This window comes from Varroa destructor, unplaced genomic scaffold, assembly GCF_002443255.2.
Source record: "Varroa destructor unplaced genomic scaffold, Vdes_3.0 BEIS01000001.1, whole genome shotgun sequence".
Lineage (NCBI taxonomy): Eukaryota > Metazoa > Arthropoda > Arachnida > Mesostigmata > Varroidae > Varroa > Varroa destructor.
This window is the reverse complement of record NW_019211454.1, coordinates 22,856,609-22,878,016: the sequence shown is the minus strand read 5'-3', so window position 1 is coordinate 22,878,016 and position 21,408 is coordinate 22,856,609. Positions and strand designations below refer to the sequence as shown.

The 21,408-nt window shown below is 40.2% G+C and overlaps 1 long non-coding RNA gene across 2 annotated transcripts; it reads left to right on the top strand.

Annotated features, from left to right (window-relative positions):
* Nucleotides 1-1,258: 1,258 nt before the first annotated feature.
* LOC147758400 (uncharacterized) lies at nucleotides 1,259-21,276 on the top strand. Of its 2 annotated transcripts, XR_015318745.1 has the most exons (4): nucleotides 1,259-2,191; nucleotides 20,385-20,491; nucleotides 20,662-20,892; nucleotides 21,141-21,253. It is a non-coding gene; the product is annotated as an uncharacterized LOC147758400 (long non-coding RNA). The 2 variants fall into 2 exon arrangements; XR_015318744.1 differs by lacking the exon at nucleotides 20,662-20,892 and having other exon boundaries at nucleotides 21,141-21,276.
* Nucleotides 21,277-21,408: the final 132 nt, after the last annotated feature.

Sequence of the window (21,408 nt, the reverse complement as noted above, 5' to 3'; positions counted from 1 at the left end):
TTTTTTTTTTTTTATAAACATTGCTATATCACAGCCTATGCTGTGAGATGTGAACAGGATGCTTTATGACCATGCACGTGCGAATTAAAATGGATGGCTTTGAAGACGATTTGCTCAGAAATACAGAATTTCAATTGATGGGAACAGTAACTATTTAACTTCATACAGACGGCGCGATTCCATGTCGGTCGAAATAATTTAACTGACTATGGAATCAGGCTGTTAATAGTATACGTTCATACATAATATAAACTAGGAAGAACTAATAAAAAAACATACAGGACAACGTCGAGATATGGCGGAAAAACAGATAAAGCTAGAGAAAAAATAACTAAGAATACCGAACCCCATTTCCAGTAGATCAAGCGAAGACCTAAACTATATCAGGCCATATCTTAAAAGCTTCTTCCATAGCAGTAGTAATTAATGCTGTTCAAAGCTTACTCACGATATAGCAGTTTTGGTAAGAATTTATACGAAAACTGTGTGTCGCAAGGTGAATCATTGATGTTTACTGAATTACGGCATCGTGGTTTTTCGTGCACGCACATTTACAAAACAGCTAGGAACTCTGTAAAAAAGAAATTCGTTCGCTATCTATTACTGGCGAAATGGGAGCTCGCCTACATACATATGTCAAAGCCATGGAAAAGCACTAACAGGAACGTGAGGGAGCAATTTAGTCGGTAAATGGGTGCATAAACTGCTACATAAAGTGCATATAATCGATTGCAAAATAATTCCAATTCATCAACTGTGTTAATCGATAGCTGGCTTCTGCTACACAAGGCACGATACTTAGCTTCACGATACATTATGGGCTGGCGTTATTTAGCCGATTATAAAGTAATATTGTTGCTCGTTCATTGTAGACGAAGGTTGATTTAGCCTGTTTGCCTACGGCACGCCGATCTTCATCGACCCTTCGTTCATTGACGTTGCTTTGCTTACGGCAACTGTTCCGTATTCAAACAAACTAAGTGATGCTCCCATCACCGCCGTTAATAGATCAGCCTTCCGACTGATAGCTAGGACTGCTATTACTACGACTATTATTTGCTCACTGTCATTCGGCCGACTTCGACTGTCATTCATCAATCTCTTTGAACCCTTCGAACAGGCCCACGATCTGCAATCATGACAAAAAAACAATATGTATTGTGTGGTGTGCGCTCAATATCGTCATTGAAAACACGCAAATGTCACTTCAAGCAGACAAGTTGTGAGCGAAACGTCAAACAAGTAGAGGTGGCGCCACTGAATCAGACAGTGCCAGTACCGTTTTTATAGACGCGGGCATCATTCAACATCTGGTCGTCGAGTTAACGATCATTTTGCTTTGTACTTCTTACGAGAACTTGCCAAAGGCTGCAAATATAGTGTTCTTCTATGTTTGGTATATACTTGTAGCGTCAGTATCTCGTATTATGTTAGCCGCATATTTAATAAGGTGCATAGAACCGTGGAAAAGGAGAGCAAACTGAAGGACAAACGATAGTTTGTGATTACTGGAAGCAAGAAATGGTACGGGAAGTCTTACCAAAGTATCTAACACGAGCGGCTAAATCAGAGGTAGACCATCGTAACGCATGTACGGCTGAAAAGAGAATCGCAAATGTTAGACCCATAACCCCTATTTGAATTTGGGTGTCGAATTTTCAAGTGAAAGCTACCCGGGACAAGATGATATTTATCTGTGGGCCAATCGGCAATATTTGAGAGAAATTTGTGTGCGAGTTGTACGTATAAGGTACGCATAGAGAGAGACTGACTACATCGACTGTTAACGCTCACAGTATTTCAGATCTCTTCAGTCGACAGCATTGCGTCTGAAGAATAAATATGCATAAACACAATTTACTTATGGTTTCCTTGCATCCGCGGCCGCGTGTCGACGAAAAGGGCCAGGAATTAAAGACAATGAAGTACGCTACCCATCTATCTACTTAGCGGTGGGGCTGACGACAGTATGATATGTTTGTTACGGATAATCCGCTATAATCCACCCGTTGGATTGCTCATCGTGCCACAACGGAAGGCATGCATGGAAGACATGCATCTGCTATCCTAACCCACCATTTCCTCAGCCGATCCTGTGTCTTCTGTTTACGATAGTTGTGACACGTGAACAAAATATAGCTGCGTTCTTGGATAAGTAGCTGGAGCTCGGGATTCGTGAGCCTGAGAACTGGTAAGCGTTGGGGATTATTTCTATTGCTGGAAGGTTTATTTTGAAGAAATGGCAGGTTTCAACTGGTGGCAGCAGCGGTACTGAACGACACGACAAGGCGGCACGTAACTTGGCCGTCCCAGGCGTACCGTAAGAGCCACAGCTGTAAAAGCTTAATTCAAAGTGGGATCTGCTTTGACGATCGCAAAATTTTATGGCAATGCTTGCGATTGCTTCTCAGCTGTTGAGATAAGGGCCGCTTTACTTATGGCAACAGTAAGGACGAATGAACGGAGTCTTTGTTGTCTACGAGTCACAACGGACATATACAGACCCGCACATTTGAGCCACTAGGCCGGCAATCAATATCACATAGAACAACTGCTGTACCTATCTTCTGCTCGTACGAGTTTTCGACGAAGTTTTTTTTTAATTTACAATTACCGCATTGTGGAAGGTTGGACTTCGGGTCCAACTAGATTCCTGGCTGAGCCTTACATTTATGGAAACGGCTTGCTCTGAACCGTCCAAAGTATTATTTCCACTTTTTCTACTTTTTCATTTTTCGATTTCTTTTGTCTATTCGAGTATTGTTATGATCAATGTAGATACTCTGTTGAGATCAGTCTAATCCGTGTATATACCTTTAGCCAAGTGATTTGCTTTGGGAGAGCTAACTATGTCAGCATTTGCCCATTAGCTCAGTTAGACACCAGGTGGTTGTACCTTCTTAGCTGTTATATTTAGACGCGTAGAATTAGACATGAATTAATTTCTACTTATACACGTAAACGGTATGTGTGATGGGTAAAGCAAAGGCAAAAAGCATCTTAGGAATAGCAATTTAGAAATATAATATTCTTCAATTGTATAATTTAAATGTCCTTCTGTGAACTGGGTTGAAACGCACTGGACGTCAACTTCATTTGTTCACACAAATGAAGATCTGTTATTATTAGCCTATTATATTTCCTCGGAACTTCACTTGACTGGTTCCGTTTAGTGGGTAACTAAGCATCACGTTAAACTACGAGAATACTGTAATTTTTAACTTAATTTGCTTTTGCAACAGGAACGCTGGCTAGCTTTCATGTTCTTCAAGCGCACATAGTGGTTAAATCTTTGTAGTCAAAAAGGGAAACGCAGCATCAGCAGACGAGCGAAGTCCAATTTGGAAGTTGCCTTATTCATCGTTGTCATTAGAATTTTATGTTTATTTCGTACAACTTTGTGTTTCCGAATAGCTGACATATGGGTTTCGTGTATGAAGCTTTTTGCGAATCAAGGTTTCACCACCCTGCACCTGGCTGCACTATCACAGATCCCATAAACTCGCCTTTTGCACTAACATCAGAGTGGGTCAGCTCGGTACGCGTGTATTTCATCTGGAACGTAAAGGATTAATTCAAAAGGGGAAGGATTAAATTTGGCGGGATTTGAACCCACTCGACAAGTTCAGCAAGACAGAACAGGTATTAGGGTTAGCGCAGGTCGCTGTTGCTCGCTAAAGAGGAGTCCACAAGGATTAACGAGCCTTCGTCGCGTTCCTCAGTAGGTTCAAGGTACGGGCTGCTCTCGTGTTAAAAGCTTCCTAATACTTCCATTCAAGCTTGAAGTGCTCTATATTTGTGAGCTATATGGGGTGGTGCTTCAGTTCGATATTATAAAACTAAGAGCTCGTAGACGTTGGTATCACTTATGCAAGGAGCATAGAGGAATTATGGAGACAGCTCTGAAGCAACGTAGGAGTTTAGAAGATATCACAGATACTTCAAATAAGATTTTATCGATATGACTTTACTAACAATTTATCTTCCGACAATCTAGTGACTCTTGCGAGGGGTTGTTATTATAGACAAGAGTACTAGGACACTGATTAGTCAAAGCAGATATCTGACGTTTTCCATGTGCACTGAAGCCTCTCAGCAAACAGAGTCGAACGCGCCTAAATAACTTAGGCTTTCAATAGCTTCGTGATCATTTGCGATGTAGAGCAACTTCAGCTTACGGCTGGAAGAAAGAGCTGAAGAAAAAATTTCTTAGTGTACTTAACGATCTGCTTGCAATTAGGCGAGCAAGGACGTATATAAAGAGCTACGCATTGCAAAAAAAATCATCATCTTGTAGATAGTTGAATGTATAAGTGTGAATTAAAATTCTGCGCCAACATAATTCATTAACAGTCGCGTGGCTCTCATAGCAGTGGCATTTGCCGCTCTATAGATGCTAGCAGGAGTCCTACTTGAACCAGATCAATGATCTAGACTAGATTGTGAGTGTTTTTTTATCACAGCAATTTTGTGAGGCACCAAATACTTACGGCTGATGCTTAACACTGGCAAGAATTACCAAAGCAAGGAATCTCTCTGGAGGTAGGCCAGAGTTCTGTTCTTGGCACTTTTTTTCTGTCCGCCAGGCTTTGTCTGCACACGTCCATTCGTAGAGAGACATATCTATTCTCAATTTTTTTTAACTCATTGCTAAGTTATTTACATTTCAACCTAAAGCATTTTCACTTAGCTCAGCTTCAGCTTTTGTCATAGCAAGAAAGTGGAAAATCATTGGCATAGTTTGGCCTAAGATGTTCGACCCGATGTGAAGCATGTATATGGCCATTCGTTATATTTATACCTGTTTCGGACACAAGTGCATTTATTGTTTATTTCACACAAATCGTATGTGTATCTACTACCAGCTAAATGAATGTGACAGAGAAATCGAGATGACCTGGCGTTCATGAAGCTCTACAGACTAGTGTTTCCCATTGCGACCTGAGACTCTGTTTGTCTCTATCGTTGAAGATGTTCACTATCGAACTACGAAGCGCTCGTGTCGCTATTTTGAGTGCGTTTTCTGAGATCGTTGAAGCACGCTTATATACGACAGTGTTATTCAGTCCGACGCATATAATACACTAGAAGGTATACTTCACTGAACTTGATTAGGTTAGAGTCCTATTTTATAATGTTTTAGAATGTTTACAAGCGCAAGTCGTGCAAGAGGACTTATTACGACTCTAAATTGGTGCTATCTTTTTTTTTTGTTTCTATGATTCATTTTCCAATATGGCGTGCCAGCAGCGTATTATTCACAGAGCGTTAACATATACATTTCTACAGACGCTACTTCGTTCGCTGGATTTCGTTTATTAACAGTGAAGTATGTATATACCCCCGGAAATCGCTGGAAAATTGCATTTCAACTTTACAAACTAAACAGCGATAATTATATAGCGAGCTTGGGCTTGACGTGAAAACCATTGTTCAAACTACGCTAATCTTAATACTTTAGAAAATAAAAACCATATTAAAATACACCTTCCTTTTATAGCACCGATAAAGATCGTAGTCATATAATCATATAGGGGCCGAATACAAGGAAAAAAAGAGAAACAGAATATTTAGAAACCAGTGCTATTTATTGAAATGGCAAATTCTCATAAGATTACTAAGGAATGAAATATAATTTAACAATAACACGTAAGAGATTTAAAGCATGATTGTTATTTTTAATCACCTCTGATGCTTTTGTTTCTCTACTGAGCTCCGTTTTTTTTTTGGAAAATTGATTTTTTGTCTTTTATACACTCTTTAACCACCTTGAACCTATCGTATTGAACGGTTTGATTATTAAGAATATGTGTTTTGTCCTATGAAATGTCGACATTGACTCAAAATTGGAGTGAAATTTCGCGTTCCGGACAAAACGGTAACAGCTTGACAGGAGGCCTGTAAAGTAAAGAAATCTTCCGACGGCATGCTAAATTTAGCCATGATCTATACAAAAATGGCTAGAAACTTATATCAGGCCTTACTATGTATTTGAATTAAAAGAACCTATTCGTTCAGACTAGCAGATGCGAATTTCATTACCCATTTTTTTACGAAAACATAGTAATTCGCGCACATACCCGTCCATCTCGAAGACAAGTCCAGTATTAAATCTAAGCCAATCACCCAAAACGTGACAGATCTCCATTGAGACCAGTGTGCTAGCACGTAAAACACAATGAGCAAAAACTCATCAAGAATCATCAAATCGGCAACGATCGTGACCACCACTGATCTAGCTAGAAAGAGGAAGGCAATTTTTACTTTCCTGATAAGGATCAGCTTGGGCACGGCCAACGGCCTCTCAGCGATCTGTGACATTATCAATATCATGCGTAATGGATAAATCAACGCTGCATTTATGTAGACTGAGCTTTCCGAAGTCACCAAAAAATATGGCTTAATTCGGTAGCCTGCGACTGAACACTGCCGGAGGTTTTTGTTAGCGGCTGTAACTTACGAACTTTGTCACTGCCCAGATTCATAGTCTTCACTGTGGGCAGCAGGAAAGGTTATAGTGTCTTTGAGGTGTAGAGAGGATAGAATGCTAGAACGGCTCGAAGATACTAGATTCTGGTGTCGACGCTTAGCTCCCGCGTAAGGGAAAGAGAGGAGTATGTGATACGGGAACTGTACTGACCGCTTTATTTTTTCTAGCCAAGAAATCTCGAGATTTGAAAATCTAGTGCTATCAATGTCTCAAAACTTCTGAGATTTACACGCGCGTAATCGGCTGAATTAAAAAAAACGTACGTGTATATGGTACAACGTAGTACTCTCGCATTCTATTCAACTTTTGTGGAATTACAAAGAAGCAAATTAATCATCTTGTTTTTTTTTTTATCACAGATTCGCCTGAACTTAGGTTGCATCTTCAGTCCCAAACCGAAGGCAAGTTATCGTAATATCGAGCTACATTACATGACTACTTTAGAAGCTATTTGGACCAAAATAACGAAAACCATATGGACCTATTGTTTTGAGTTTAGACAAAGCAAAAGGTTGTCGATTGCTTATTGAAAAAATAACTCACCACGTATGTGCATATATGTCATATTGAACTAACGTAACGTATTTTCATGCTTACGTACCATACCTTTAGCATTGTTTTTGAGGGGGACTGCCGCGTCAGCATTTCCATAAAGCATTGTCGAGGAAAAACACGATTGCCGATCTAATTAAAACGGTTTATCCTGTTAATGAATAATGAGCGCAGGACAAAGATCCTCAATCCTCTTAGAGTTTAAATACGATACTTTTTAAATCTTCTAGAGGCGTCTCTGTTTTATGAGCTTCTTCGAGTCGTTGAAAAGTATGAACCTATTTAACGGCACAGTGTCTTCATAGCACATAATCGAGACTGAATAATATTTTCGGCAAACGTATCAAACTTCTGCTTGTGTCATATTCTAAATTGCAGCAGCAGTGCACTTTTCCAGATGACTTGAACGCTGTGTTTCGTCGACTGGGGCTAGATGCTGTGCATTAAACGATCATTTGAAACAACCTGTTTTGATACTTCTGATCGTCGTTGCCCGCACACGCGCGACCGAGATAATAGTTTTTGCCTTGTTTTCTGAAGGATGATGTGGTAGACTCAGTGTCAAAGAAACTGACAAAGGACGGAAGGAGAAGAAGCTGAGGCTATTGTAAATAGGGGATTTTGCGTTAGGAGAATCGCCTGCTGATGATAAGATCCATGTCGAAACAACAGCCCAAGGCCGTGAAAGGAGCTGCAGCTGCTAATACTCTAAACAAGTTTACTTCAATATATGTCTCTTTACATAGTGTTTGGTTAATGTCAAAAGGCTACATAGGCCGCATATCTCGCCCAACATCACGCAAGGTTGTACCAAGCTTAAGGCCCAATTAATTGCGTACGAGTTTGCTAAGAAACCAAATATCAACCCAGCGGACAGTTGGCGTTATGACCAGAGTGCACGAAGAAATTGTATGATGGCTTTCTTTGCGTGGCACAGCCAACATCCCTTGTGACGATTCGAGAAGATCTCTCTTCCACGCGCGATGATAGCGAAGAGAGCAGTCCAAAGTTTTCTGCGAGAAAGTTATACAATTGTACTGCTTTAAATAGACGAGAAGTTCCTTCTTACGGTAACTGACTTTCCAAAAAGGATTGCATTTACAGGAACAAAACCGGCTATCCAAATGACATTAGAACGAGGAATTCTTTTTACAGTACTCGTCCCTCGTATACGTAAATGGAAATACAGTTTCTTCGTATTGTTCTGTTGTATGTTATGCTTCCGGGAGTGGAGTTCAGGGAATATTTGTTGATGGATGCACTTGTTGAGATTCATGATTTTACAAACCCATCCGGATGAATCACAAACGAAGTGTTTGTTGATTGTCTCACGCGTTCCACGAGGCCAAATCGCTGTTTCCTAGAAAAGCTTGTCTGTCAATTATAGACTACTCATACAGGCATAAGTGTGTAATCAGATTGGCCTTAAAGGACGGCGGCCACACCATTACACCGCGCGAAAAAGCGGCAGTCCCTAGACGTAAGTCTTTAAGCCATTTACTTGACTTCCTACAGCCCGATAGAAAGATCACAATCTATGATCTAGCCGAATTGGCAGCAATCGCTAAAGAGTCTTGTCGATGAACGAACATCTGTTCACAGAAGATGATTTCCGTCCTTCAGCGACCCAGGCTGATAATCAGCCAGGCCTATCGTGCAGTCACGGAATGCTACAACAGCTGTCCATTGTCGGGAAGAAAGCTTTGTTACGGGGGGCTTTATTGTCGATTGTCACCCAATCGCAAAGACAAAACCCATAAATCATCCGCTATTTTCATAAAGCAGCATTAGTATCCCCGCTTTTTCTTAAAATATGAGCAGTTCGCTTTAGTTATACGAGAGAATGAATAACATTAAACTGTACTGTGCAAATAAATATACTTTTCATTTGTATATCAATAGCTGGTTTCTCTAGAGCGATAATTAAGTAACATTATCACAGAGGTGTTTAGCTAATTGTCAGTCTAATTGGCTTCTTTATATAGAATCATGAAGGTGAAGGTCTCTGGCCCATACAGCCTATCAACTGGAATTATATGGGCCAATGACATAGGCGTCGCTAGAAAACTAACGATTTATTACTTTCCCAATATCGGCCACGAGATCGGGGCGCTCTGAGCGAAAACACTAGTATAATTTCTTCTCCCGTGGTAGTGGTTTTTCTTAACGGTGACGTTTAGTTAATTTTGGCTCATATGGACCACTCCCTTCTGTATATGGACCTTTGTTGGCTGGTTTGCTTTTTTTTGAACATTTTCCAATGTGTAAGGCCCATACATTCCTCTCCCACTTTTCTTAGCAAAGCAAAATGGCGGCTTTTTCGGAACTGAGATTCGGCTAAACTCGGAAAATAAATGTACTTAGCAACGCTACCTATTGCTTTTCCCGCTTTCTATCGACTACTTTCCTTTACTCGTACCAATTCTGTGAAATTTATCATTGTGACTGAGCACTGCGGTGCCGGGTGAAATGTTAGGTATTAAATGAAAGCCCTACGTTCTCGTGCGCTTCACGTAGTCCGCTAGTGCGCTTCACACCCAGGCTCCTAATTTGTGATAAAATTCCAAACACTGAAGATGCCTGACAATTGTTTAATGTTCACAACTTGTTCTTTTCTGCTAATGAGAGTTGTTTCCCATTCGGAATCCAAGATTACATCTTTGAACTTAACAAACCTCTTAAGAAATTCTCTCAATTATACCGTTCTCGGTGCGCATAACACACTTTTCCTAGGCTGTTTCGATAACCTTGACCCACAGCAGGTGGCAGAATAAAGGGCAGGCGTCACTTTTTGTGCACACGGAACTATTACAGTTAGAGCCTACACTCGACATAACGTCATGCATCAAACGGTAAAATGGCAACGGATTCATAGAGTAGAGAAAGGGTCTTTGAATAGCATATAAAGGTCCAAAGATAGTGAAGAGCTAACAGGGAAAAACGTGACATACAAACTAAAATTATTCATATTCCAACAGAATATATATCGTCAACGTCAAGAATAAACACAATAAACAACTGCTAGTTCGAACGTAGTTAATATATGAAAGCTTTAGTCGCTCGTCGACATATTGTCAGCCTCTGACCAGTAGCCTAGCTTTTCACCCGTAAAAAAAAAGCAAGTTCGCGGCGTAGGCCGCCATGAGCAACGTCGTAATGTAAGGCAGCACGGAAATAGGACTCGAAATGTATGTTTTAGAAGAACGGCCAGATAACACGCGACGACTGCGGTAGACCAATAGAACGTGTCCCTAATCAATACCAATAGCGTTTTAAAACCACTTCGCTTCTCACCTATTGGAGGTATGCAATCTGTGTTACCATCCGTGTTATCGGTAATAGGCAATGACAACTCTAGATGGTGCGGCATGTATTTACCACACACGAACCGGATCCCACGTTACAAAACTTACGTCCTATAATTCCAGCTAGCTATACTCCAACTGAATCGCTGCCGTAGCTTAACAAGCACCGCTGTCTTATTTTCATCCAAAATGATAAAGGTCGAGATGATCGTGGTAAGATAAGCATGTCTGTCACGGATGAAGGAGGCAGAAGTTCGAAAAATAAGGATGACTACGTTGTCAAGAAGGGAAGTGATTCCCTCAAGGAAAAGGCGAGGCTATTTCAAGTTCCGATTTCAAACCCTCTTCTAGTTCTCTTCAGATTTTTTCTCAGCCTCATGATTTTCACTTTTTTTTTTTTCATTTGAAGTACACTGACTCTTCCTAGCAATATCACTGTGATATCAGCACCTCCATGAGTTGCTTAAGTGAGCTAAGTCCTCGAAAGTGCGTATTCAGTCCTTTTTTTGGCCAGGCCGAGGGCAGGGCAGTGTAGCATTATGTACTTCAGCCTGTTTACCCTTCCAAAGTTGCGCAGGACACGGACGTTTACTGAGGTTTTGCCTATTTTGACCATTTTTGTCTGGAACTGACCATGTCTGGACCATGGAGCAGAGCAGTGTAACAATTCGTTATGATGCCCGTCGTATCAGACTTGTATGTACTGTATCAAAGACTCTGTCCAATTGCCCCGTGTTTGTTCTAGTCGAGTCCTGGCCCATTCGTCCTGCTATTTTTGGAGTGTAGTTAAGTTCAACGTGGGCCTCTCTATTTGGCTAGCATGGTTAACAGTAGCACTGCGGCTAGCACTAGAGCGGTGACGGGAACCGCCCTCTAGGCTCAAATCACTCTGGTAATCATTGTTTCCTGAGCAGCTGACAAAGTTGCTTTGTTCTTTTTAGAGCCCCCTTGGGTTCTTATCGTGTAAAGGCTTACACAGTAACTGGCTTCACTAGTAGCCGTCTGGTACCAATGCTCCTCCAATCGTTGACATTATACGTACCGAATTAGTTGCTATCTTCATCATCATACTAGCCACGTGTTCTATATGTACAGCTATACGTGGACCTGTATCTATATTTACTTGTAGGTATTTGAGCTTCTTCTTCAAAGCTATCGCGCGTCTTCCTAAAGTAATTTTCGTGCCAAGAAACGGATCGTCCTGGTTTATCTACCTGTTTGGTTCTATGTGATCCATATAAGTTATTTGGGTAACTGTGAACGTCTACTTTGTCGTAATCTTCTATATCAGTCGCTGAGTTTATTACTTAGTCTTCAGGATAATTTTATGCGTAGCTGTGGGATAGAGTATTGCTCGTAAATCATTAATCTCGTAAATTCTATTAGCGTAATAGATTATGGTATTTTAATAGGTAGTTCAACAAGAGTTACACTAATGATCCTTGCTAGACGTAGCCTGACTAGTCCCATTACGGATTGACAGGCTGAAGACTCTCTTTCGAAGGACCGCATGAGGAAAAAATGGACCTATTTCTCATAAGACACATGAAAACAGCGAATCCTTGCTAAGCCGTCAGGCTTAACACCTGCTTTAGAATCGGTTGAACGACAAACTAGGTGATTAATTAATCAATTAACTCAGGAGATAGTGCATAGCTTTCTGGTCTTCTTAAGCGCAGCTAGAGCATGCTTGATAATTCTTTCTCGAGATTTGTCGGTAAAATTCGTCCATAAGCCATTTTTTTTGCGACAAGATCAAGTACATTGTAGTATAAACTATCAGGCAGAATATTCGTTCTGCCTAGGTACATTCCATTAGGTTAGACTAGAAAATTCGTTAAAAGATTGTTGCCTGTATTAAGTAGTTGATTAAGGGCCTCAATCGCTGACGGGACTGACAAACAGCTCTATTTAAATTTAACTATTTGTTATTCAGTGTGTTTATCTCGTAACGCATTCAACAAAAGTATGCCATATAACATAGAGGGTAGAACAACAAAACATAATTCTAAGGTCTAATTTTGAATTATCTTCAAAGCAAGAGTAATTGTTGTTGTGTATCCTGTTATCTACTATATTAGTAACTGTCAATCAATATGAATCTGTTAAATCTTTGGTGGAGTTTAGAGCTCTAGTGGGCTCTGATGTGCCTTCTTGTTAGACTGAGCGGGCATAATGTTTACGCCCATGTCAGGAAGTCCTAGATAGCCATACCTCAGAAGAATTGAAAATCATCACAGTATGACTAGATAGATACTAATACACCTTTGGGGGGAAGTCAAAGTGTTACACGTTACCTCTTTGAGAAACGTCGAAACAATGACAGAAGATATCGGATATAAAAAACGATCGCACCATTATGTGTTTCCTTCGAGTGTGATAAATACATAATAAATAAAAAGAAAGTTATATGCAGGTAGCGTGGTTATTGTTTCAATAATGATAAAGGCTAACAAGTGTCTGTACACGTGTTTGTACATATAAGTTGTTGAACGAAGACACTTAATAATCAGGCATCAAAAGAAACCTTGTTGATAACGAATAGAATTTAATAAACTGACACAAGCGAAAGTGTTTATGAGAGAAACGAAAATATGTCCATCAAAAGTAGCTTTATTTTGCTCTAGCTTTTAATGCAATAATGTAAGATGCCTCCCGGTTAAACTACTTCTGCAAAATGGATGATCAGGCTGTTTTAAATATAAAATAAATCGAAATCTTGGTCTATAGAAGCGAATCTTGCAGAAAAGCAAAAAGAGAATTTCAGCTCTCTACGCACACTGAACCACCTTTTACATTGACGGTATGCTAAAGTATCTGCCTTTCCTCACATAGCCGGAATAAGCACAGAATGTTGGCTTAATTTCGTATCGATAGTCACAAAAAGAAGGCCCTTCGTGATAATTTAGGCAGGACACGTAAAGGAATAGGTAAAGCTTAGGTAGAGCACATGTGAGACATACATATCTAAAATACCCGTCGTGCAGGATAGCCAGGCACCGGATGTAATAACTCCTAACGACGGTTGCGGATGCAAGACTCGAAGCACTTAAGGTGGATAACTGGAGGCCCCAAATGACTGCTGCTTCTATCAAAGATAAAGTAGGACATTAGAGTCCTAATATTCAACATGCATCAGTCTTCTGTTGCTTTTTGGCGAGCCACTCAACAAACAAGGACTATGGTTTTGTGAACTTCAAAGCACTGTGTTAAACAGTCCAGAATTCTATGGTGTAGTGTATGCCCGTGATAGCGCCGGCGGTAACGTGTTTGCTTGCAAGACTTGATAAACATGGGTGGCATAGGTTCAATCCGGACGTCAACACGTACCGTTTCATGCTAATAGCCGGCCATTTAACAGTTCAAGTGTCAAGCGTCTAACACGAGAAACATTTCTAGTACAGTATAAAGGTAGCAGAAACACGTCTCATACAGGATCCTGTTGAATGCACGCTCTAGAAGTCCATAAAGTATATATCTTGTTGAATTAACACCAACTACAGAATCGTTTTTATTAATATCCGATACATTACATAGCATAATCCGGCGCTTGCAGTGCTTCTGTGAGCTGCGGCGCAATGCGTTGATATCTCCACAACGTACATGGCAGTAAAAACGGTGTTATCCCAGATAGATTCAATAAAGAGTCTGTACACCAGAGCCATAGTTCTCGAGTTTGAATGGTTGCTTATCTGACGAACACCACTGAACGCGCTTTCTAGAGTTTTTTTTTTTGAGTAAAAACTATTTTTCTATAAAAACTATAAATAACACGAGAGATACCTTGGTACATATCCTGATTTGGACATTTAGAAAGGGTCCCAATTTGTCAGGAAGGCATATTTGATAATTCCTCTCGAATAATTGTAAGCAGTATACGCAAAAAAATAAACGTCTACAATTAAGCTTCTTTTAACAGTCTAGAAATGATATCATATGGTTATCTCCCCTTTGAACACTTAGCAGGTAACTTAGCTTAAAAATATATATCATCTGTTTGGCGGACATCTAATCCATGATTTTCCTTAAGGTAGTTAGCCTACGTATTAGGCGGTAGTTCTCGGAAATCGTCATCAGTCCTGATTTGTATATTCGAACCAGTCGTTCTTCCTTAGTGCGGGAGAACAAATAGTTACGCTGAAGTATAAGCGTACGTGCCTTTATCTGTGGTCTTATTGACTGCATTGAAGAGGTTTACATCGCGCGTCTTTAGACAATGTGGACAAAATCCTTTCGTGGTCAGTAGCCGAACACCCAAAAAAATCCAGAAAAGAGAACACTCACTAGTTTTCAATCAATTTAAGTCAAATAAAATATTCAATGAGCGGTTGAAGGGTTTGAAACTTCATCAATGGGCCCGGACGAAAGAAAAGCTGCCATGCCTTTTAAGAAGTGGTCGTACAGCGTTTTTCCTACCGATAGAGTGGCCGTTAAGGTTTCTTGTTTGACTGTAGGTTTGCAGGTTGTACCTTATAAATATTCCGAAATTAGCGAGGCAACTTACGTAGCAAAATCGTTAAAGTTTCTATCGTACCCGTGCCTGAATTTGTTTTATAGAGCGTGGAGACATCGTATCCATCCAGATGGTGTTTTGAAATTGCATGATATGATTGATTAATGATTAGGTTGTCCTAGTTGCCAAATGGTGTTTTGAAATTGCATGATATGATTGATTAATAATTAGGTTGTCCTAGTTGCCAAATGGCCTTTAAATTATGAGCCATAACAAAGTCACTTTCACCAGTTAACATCAGCTCAATCTCATACATTACTGTGATCAACATATAGAAAATAAGACATTTGGCCTTTGTTTGTTCTCGCCGTGTTAAGCACTTGCATGAATCTACAAGACTCAAAATGGACACGCTTTCTATTTTTTTTAAATTTTGCGAAAATTGCTAACAACAAATTAGAGTTACTATGCTTCAATGGTTTAAGCTGCCTACGGTGTTTTACAGCATGAGCTTGTTCTTATAATAGGATTTTGTAAAGGCCATGAAATGTCGATTTTGCCTCCCCCCGCCCCCCCCCCCGTGCTATCTATGTACAAGTAAAAAGATTTCCAATAAAAGCCAGTTTAAAAAGCAGATGACTCACAAGACTTCTTTTCTTTTAGTCTTCATCTCTAGCAGGCTTACGATTTCTACAGGTAAATTACTAATACAGATAAAGGTTTGAACATAAATGATTTTGGCCCCCTGAAAACGAAAGATTTTCTTAGGGTCTACATGCAGTCTTCGAGTCGTTCGAAGAGCTCCTAATAAGGAACTTCCAATGCGTACGAAAAATCATTCAGATAAATCGTAAAAAAAATGAAACAATGTCTAACTTGTCCCGTGTCCACTTTGACCCTTTCTCCCCCTAGGCGCTACGCAACTCAAAATAATAACTCTGAAAATTGCTCTTCTCTACACAGCAAAAATGATAGTGTGTTTAGAGTAATTGTGTCAATTCGTAGGTATTTTAATCATATACTTAGGTTTATAGTTTATGCTACTTAGTGATATATGACTTGCATCGATCTATTCCAAGATACTGCGAATGGGGACGACAGCTGCAGGTGGCCCCCAACGCAGTGGGTGTTGCATCGTGATTCTAATGACCGTCTCAAGTGGTTTGAAATTTTGTATCTTTATCCTGTCGCGTATTGTAGCATAATTTTCCAGCCATGGAATGGATGTCATAGTGATGCATGGCAAACCGCAATCCTTACCGGCATGACTTACCAAACGCTTAAAGCCGACCCATGTTTCCTTGCATTGTTATCCACGTTTTTATGCTTTTTTTCAAATAAAAACAAAATCATATCATTTCTTGATATGTCCCCGATCTGTAGAACACAGTCTAATCGGATGTCTTAGTGTCTGTTAGGTTTTGTTAATGTTAAGGTTTTTTTTAAGTTATCCGCCTATTTCCTGTCGAATTTTACACGAATTTACGAAAGGCCCATGAGGATCTGACATCCTGAATGATATAAATCTCTTAAATTGCTCCTATAAACTCAACAAGAGGCGAAATATTTTTGGTGGCTTCAAAAGGTTTTACATACTCATCATAGTATTGGGTTATTGTGTTACTGACCTGTATATATGAAATTTTTTACTTTTGTTAAAAAATAAATAAATAAAATTCGATTGATTGATTGATTAATTGTACTCAAATTTTATAGTCTATGAATGATTTATAGCATTACTGTGTATTTTCAGATTCTAAATCGAATTCTAATGCCTTTGTTCAATGCGCTGTCGGTTCTGCTTCAAGTTCCGTTGACCGAGTTGGTTCTACTATCACAGCAATGCCAATGTGCGGACGATCTTAGTGGGGTTGAAAAACCTCGAGAACCTTGAAGTTAGGTCGGAAGCGGCGAGTGTGAAGTTTACAGCACATGGCGTAGCATTCGATTTCCAATTTGTGCTCCATGTCTTCACGTTCAGTTCGGTCCGGTACGGATTTTGGCAGTACCTTTCCGTCATCGCTCACCCGTTTTTGCCCCGTCTTTTTGCAAGATAATATCTACAGTATTATCTGGCGTGTTAGATATAGCCAGGCATAGAATTCCTACTTGCAACAAATTGTTTCAGATCGTTTTTGAATGCTTTTTGGCATTATCACATTGAAGTGAAGCGTATTTCAAATTCAAGCGTATTGAAATCAACATGCTCTGGGAATAGTTCGTGCCAGTGGAATAAGATTTTCCTTTTGAATGGAGCAACAAGTGCCTTCGCCAGAAGGGAAAAAGATTGTGATCGAAGCGTTGTTATATGTACAAATATACAAAATATGCTGCACAAATATATGCCATTAAGCCGCCATAGCAGAAATGTGTGATCTCCTCTTATTACATTAAGCCGGGAAAGGCTTAGTGAATTTGCAACGGTCCTATGACGCGAGACTTCTTGTAACGGGACTTTCCTTTGTTTTGCTGCAGGCGCGAGCACAACGAGATAGAAAGATTTGGCCGTGACCTTTTTGCGGGGTCCTTGTCATTGAATTATCTAACGACAGAGCGGCTCGCGAATTGGGTTATATATGAAGACACTTGGTTCGTTTTTCATCGATTCCGTTCGAAAAAAGGCTTGACGCTGTATCGTCATATGTGACATTTAGGTCTAATCTTTCCATAAATTTATCATATTAAGTAAGGTTCGATACCTTTATTTTTAAGAAGATATTCTTAACGTGGGGAATCGTTTTAAATAATGACTGCTAGGATCGGTCTGTTATCGACATTTTTTCCAAAAAAACTTGGAGAGAACAAGGGTGCTGTAGAGTGGGGTTTAGCGGAGACGCTTCTTCGGATGAAATCTTACTTAAAGATAACATCTAAAGTAAAGATAGTACCGAATGGCCGAACTTTGTAAAGCGCTCCGCTAGGGGAAATATTATACACGGATCATCTGAATGAGCAACGAAAAGAAGCTATCCCACCTTCTATTGCGATCGGAATAAAGCAGTAACCTTACAGACCAACCGACGACAGACGCGTGAGCGTACGCGCGGTTCCGACAACTGAAGCAAGATATGGTACAAGCTTCGAAAGGAATATCTGGGTACAATACACTAGGCCTGATCGCGTCTATGAGAACTTCATTTGGAACACCTAACCAAAGTTTGCCTGAAGTACGAAACTGCTCTCATCAAACATGATTTATGAGTGACTCAGAGGCGACAAATAAGTTGTGACATATCCGATGCAAGCTTCGAACCTCAGCGACCACGAAGAGAAATTTTTGCTGCAACAAATAATCTACTGAATACGCTCCTTGCTTTTCTACGAGTCTGGGATGAAGACTTTATATTCGTGACTAAACAACTAATCAGACCTTTGTCTATGGCCGTGGTTGACGTAACAGTCCCTTGATTAGGTTTAAAAATAACGGACCCTAACGGCTGTAGACATAATTTAAACACTTCAAACTCCAAAGTATAGTCATTGCTCTTTAAGTGCATTGAGACGACGGCTATGCTACGTGCTGAGGGAAGACAAATCCTACCTTGTGTAAATTTTCCTCCCTGTGTGATGCGGTACTACACAGGTCAGCGTTATCTAAGAATTACTTGCCGATACGGTTACGCCTTGGCTCGTGAGTTTTCTGTACGTTGTTAACGTTAAACCCATTACTACCAATCAATTTGACAGTCTCCGAACTTTTTAGAAGTCCAGATATTTGAACGTTACTATACTGCCATCAAACTTTAAATACCAGAACGCCACAACCTTGCAGATATATGCCAAAGCTAATAACAGTATTGCAAGCTCAAAATAATAGAGTTCCGGCAAGATCCGAAACTGAAGTCGTTCAGCCGATCGACACGCCCGTATACGACCACCATTAAACACATATATAAGGCCTCATTTTGCCTCGAGGTGGATCACAAAGCATCATATCGAGTTCAAGTGATATGGGCTCGTGCTACTGAACCGTCTGAAAGCATCATTCCCTAAACGTTGCTTAAAGGTTGGCCCACAACCGGCTAGTCCGCAACCGCGGAGCCAGAATCTTCGGCTAAGTTGAGCATACGAGCGCGGTCTACTGCAGCATGAACGATAAAAGAAAAATGTCGCCTCTTAGATCTTTAACGCACCGACGCTTATGACAGTCTAAGAACGGCCATCTCAGAATAGCCGATATAGTCTTCTGCGATAGATTAACTTACCAAAAATGGGTCATATAACATTTACTCACGTCATACCTTTGTCCATCTACGGTGTACCAGTTTATGATCAAAGCAAGTCGAGCTTTAAATAATCGATTTTTATTGCACATAGCCTGTAACTATCATAGGTAAAGCAACCCTAACGCTATCCCGCATTGTGCTCCCTTCAACGCTGTTTACTACTGTCGTTAAATAATCGAATTCATATATTTCCCAGGCCCTCATATCACTGCTTTCTTTCTCCACGTATATATCTTTTCCCTCTGTGTTTCGCTCTCGACAGCTTTAGTGATGAACTGAGTGCCGGTTGTTGTGACTGAGATTCTTTTACCGCTTTTTCGTAGCTATAATGAGCTAGGCAAGCCGCGCCTCTCGGGCAAAATGGCGTCACTATCTATGCTCATCGAAACACATGCATAGTTGGAACAAGCCGTTTGTCAGTCTCCCTATCTAGCTCAGCAGGTAAACAAAAAGCGGTGAATTTTTATTTTTCTCGGGCAATTCCTATTTGTTTTACGCGTGTGTATAAAACGCAAGGGGCCAGGGAATAAAGGGCAAAATCAGGCTTTTAATTATTTTCACTTTTTGCCAGTGTTATCAACAGGTCGGCCTACAAAGTTGCAGGCGCAGGTGCATCAACTGGCACTTCTCCTATGGAAAACCAGTACAGACTCGTTGAAACCACCCAAGGCTACAGCCGCCTGATTTCATTTGACGAACTCGAAACCAAACCGAAATCTTTCTAAGGCTATTATTTATTTTTATGCTGGAAGTAAAATGTCGACTTGACAGTGCATCACTTGCGCAGGACTTGACAGTACGCCTAAATAAAATCATTATAGTTTCGTTACTTGGCCTTATTCAAGGCCAAGTAACGAAACTATAATTATTTCGGGCTTTGGATTGTCAGCACATATATCCATTCAATATATTAAATTCACGACCAAAACCTTAAATCTGAGCTTGCTATACTAATAAGATGCCAAAAACTTGATCGACAATCTTTAGCAATATTTTCCGCCCCTAAGGTCTACCAGCTCTCTAAGACACACCCTGAATACTATGTCTGAATTTGTTCAGACGCGCATGACGCAATAGATATGAAAGTAATTAAATTGCCCTTTACAAACGTACAGCTATAAACGATATTTCAGCCAAAATTGAACATTTTAGATGATTCTTATCTGGTAGATAACCGCTCCGCAAAGCCACACGAGCGAAGTTGAATATAGGTACCTGCATTCTAGTTGTCCAATATAATTAAGAAGAAATTTAGTAGATGTTAGAAGGTAATACACATGTTTTGATAACATTTAGGCTTGTGGGCCTTGATTCTAAAGGATCTTTTCGATTACGCTTTCATCACTATTTGCTTCTAGGTAAGCTTTTGATCGGCTGTGATGACTTCCTGCAGTACAACAGATTCTTCAACATGGAAATTTACTTTGAAAATGTTGAAGAAGAAGAAGATAATAGCCCATTAAAAGTGAGTCCTGCAGCTACATGTAACACTAGATCTCCACGTGCAATTACATATACTGTATTTGTGCTTAATGTTTCTTTGGAGTTCTAGTCTGTTGGGCAAAATAGCCGAAGTAAGTACCTCTAGTATCTTTGCAAAAAAAAAAAGCGTATTTTTATATGTAATTACCACAGGATCTAACCAGGCGGGTCTAATGATCTCGACACGACGCTGCCTCATCAAGTCCGCGACTATTTGTCTGTAGCGAGCTATGGAGTTGAAAAAAATTAGAGTGACAACTAAGAAAAATAGCCTTTTTTGGCTTCCCCGTCATCGATTCGTGTAGATGAGATTTTTAGTCTGCTATCCCCAGCTGGAGCAGATCGATGATTCGAGGCTGACAAGATCCATCAACTGATATCGACGTAAGGGTCGTTCCGATAGAAAAATCCAATAGCTGGCAGTTGTTTACTGAAAAATATAAAAAAATGATACCGCAAAAAAATTATCACGACGATTTCTGAATACGTAGTTTTTAGTTAGTACCATGTTCTTTTCAATAAGGTACGTTCAGTTTATAAGTTATCAATTCGATGAAATAGAACTTCTGCCTCATTAGCATTAACGCTATGCATTAAAACGTTTCGTCAATTGACTTGCTTGCCTTTTCCAGATCAGGTAACACCTGTTCGCTCAGGTGGTCGTAGCTGCTGTTCGTACCGTCGCTCTCATCCGCTCAGCTTTTATAGAAAAGAAGGCTTGCTGTTGTTATATCGTGGAGGTAAGTGTATCGAGACCGAAGATGAAAGACAAGACGGGGGAACGTGCCCCGTCCGCCGTTCAACGTTACGTTAGCGTTTCGCTGTGCTGGCTTTGTTGTTAGCGCCATTGGGGTTAGTGATGGTCGCTTTGCTACTGCTGTTGAAATGTTGAAAACGACT